The sequence below is a fragment of the Engraulis encrasicolus genome, chromosome 21, assembly GCF_034702125.1.
Source record: "Engraulis encrasicolus isolate BLACKSEA-1 chromosome 21, IST_EnEncr_1.0, whole genome shotgun sequence".
Taxonomy (NCBI): Eukaryota; Metazoa; Chordata; class Actinopteri; order Clupeiformes; family Engraulidae; genus Engraulis; species Engraulis encrasicolus.
In genome coordinates, this window is record NC_085877.1 from 4,147,390 (window position 1) to 4,150,208 (window position 2,819).

At 42.3% G+C, this 2,819-nt stretch overlaps 1 protein-coding gene across 1 annotated transcript in view; it reads right to left on the minus strand.

The window, feature by feature from the left end:
- Positions 1-1,277: 1,277 nt before the first annotated feature.
- ntn5 (netrin 5) overlaps positions 1,278-2,819 on the minus strand; it is a 26,644-nt gene continuing 25,102 nt past the window's right edge. Inside the window, exon 7 of the mRNA XM_063187242.1 lies at positions 1,278-2,819. This exon is cut by the window's right edge and continues 976 nt beyond it. The gene's annotated coding sequence lies outside the window, so the exon portion shown is untranslated.

The following is a 2,819-nucleotide window of genomic DNA, read 5'->3' on the forward strand; positions in this document are numbered from 1 at the left end:
CACACACGTACGCACACAGGCGCGCGCACACAAACATGCGCACGCACACGGACACGGACACACACATGCACAGGCAAGCACAAACATGCACACACACGCTCGCCTGTCCCTCAATATACAACATGTTCTCATACTAACCATTTCTCTTTCCATAATTCTTATAACTGCATCTAATTACCCTCACATAAAGTCAGATAGACGGAGAGAGGGAGGTAGAGTAGAGGGGTTAAAGGGGGCTTGTTCTTTTTTATTTTCTCTCTCTTCCCCCCACAGGTGCCCATGGCCGACAGTCACAACAGCTAAGTGGATGACAGATGTCTCTGCTTGACCCCTCACCCCCCTCTCCTGCATTCACACAGCCATGTGAGCATGTGCAGGGCTTTGGGGGCAAATATGTGTGTGAATCCATTTAAAACCTCACACAACTGCAAACAAATAGCACTGTTCACCCCAAAAAGGTAGCCTACCTATGATATGGGATGTACTGTAGGTGGTAGATGTTGAAACCCAAAAATGTCAAGCTACTGTTTTGCCGCACCTCATGAACATAGCCTGGCTGACATCTTCAGCAACTTGCATTTAATGTGGTACGCTTGATTAAAAAAAGGGGGGGGGGGATCTGTGCTGCTCCGGGTTCTTCTCTTGGGGTTAAGAATTCTTGTATATCTCAAGTTCATTTACCTGCAGCCATCAAGTGGCATGAATATAAAGACTGTATTGGATCCATTCTAAGCAGAGGGAGGATGTGTGAGAGAGAGCCTATGTGTGTTGGCAACTACTCCCAGAAATCGATAAATTTAAAGCAAGGACATAAAGAATGCTTCCAGAGGGAAGAAGGAATCCAAAGCTGTTACAGTACGTAGTCAACAAGTTGGTATCTCTTTGGAGCTTGCAAGGCATTTCCTCCCTGTCTACAGTTCTAAGTTGGGGTTGGTGGGAATCGAGGGAAAGTTTAGTTAAAGGGACACTGTGTGAGATTTTTAGATGTTTATTTCCAGAGTTCATGCTGCCCATTCACTAATGTTTCCTTTTTCATGAATACTTACCACCACCATCAAATTCCAAGTATTCATTATGACTGGAGAGATTGCACTTTTCATACATCAAAAGGGGGATCTTCTCCATGGTCCGCCATTTTGAATTTCCAAAAATAGCCATTTTTAGCTGCAAAAATGACTCTACTTGGACCATACTAGAAAATATGTGTTTATTACTTAATAAACTTTCATGTAAATATCAATTTTGGCAATAGGCAGCCCAGTTTCAATGAGCAGCATAGTTGCAGTACCTTTTTTGACCATTTCCTGCACAGTGTACCTTTAATATATGATATATGATATGTGATATGACCTCTGGAAACTGGGGGTGGATCTGTATACCACCAGTCTCCACATGACAACAAATTATAGGTCAAGGTGTGATTGTACACAGTAAATGTTGCGGTGTTACTTCAACACTTAGAGAGTTCATTTGAGTCCAAATGATGTCAAATCAACTCTCTAAGTGTTAAATGAGCACTGCAGAATTTACTGTGTAGCAGCAATTGGTTGAATCATAAAGTGTCCTCCCATATGTGACTCCACCAATGAATGACGTTTCAACAATTTGAAAGAAGCTCACAGGGCTGGCCCAGGGGAGAAAAAAGGCCCAGGCACTTTTGGCTTAAAGCCATTTTTTTTAACATTTCTGAAAATAAGGGCCCACAAGGGTGCCGGACCCACAGGGAAATGCCCGCTATGCTAGATGGCCAGTCCAGTCCTGGAAGCTCATGTGATACACTAGGCAAGTGGCTCCCAAACATTTTCTGCTGGTACCCCCCATTGGCACCAAAGAATATTTTCGCAACCCCAGACCCCCCAAACTGCCAGGCCCATATACGTTTATTAACCATATAAGTAAGTTTATGGAATTTATGTAAACTAACCTCTGGTTGTCCGTTTTTGTGCAAAGTCTCTTCTGGCTGCGACCGCAGTAACTGTGCGACCATCTGAGGGGTTCCAACACCCAGTTTGGGAACCATTGCACTAGTCTGTCCTCAGAAGCATCATCTTGTGAAATAGGTGAGGTAGTGTATAGTGGAAATGTAGAACAACACAGTCAGGCCAAGTCACAACAGTGGATTAAATGTCAGGTGAACACAAATGTGAAAAATAATAAATAACACCTTGTTATTTACAAGACTTTTAAATGTATATTCCCATTGATTCTGTACACATCAACCACCTACAGAGACCAGTGGATGGGGTTTAAAGAGAAAATTCTTAGCAGCTACGAAAGTCTCTTAATAAATAGCCACATAAATAGTTCATTGATTTTCCCAGAGCACAAACTCAACATTTCTGAACTTAATGCTATAATACCTTATTCAGGCACTTCAGTGACAAGAGTTTGTTGGCTGGAGACAACATCTGGATGCAGCCATGATAAATGATGATCTAAAACAAAGCCCCTTTGTCTGAGTGCCATTTGATGCACGGTGTCTTGCATGTATGATTACACTGGTATACAAAAAGGGGGCATTTTAACCACCAAACCAAGTGACATTTGTGCATTATTTGAAGACAAACAAATAAACAAAGGACTTCTTAACTGACTGGGTTCACCATTTTCCATTATACTTTCCATACAATGCCATTTATATCGTCCATCATGAAAAGAAAAAACACAGCAGCTTTATAAGGGTCTGAGTGGACGGGGTAACAGTCTGCTCTACTAATAGTTAGAAGCTATAGGGTATGAGCCTGTGTCACAGACACCTCTCAATTCAAATCAACTCACCGGCTTAAAAGTTAGCAAAACTGTGGTCCACCCGTGGCAGT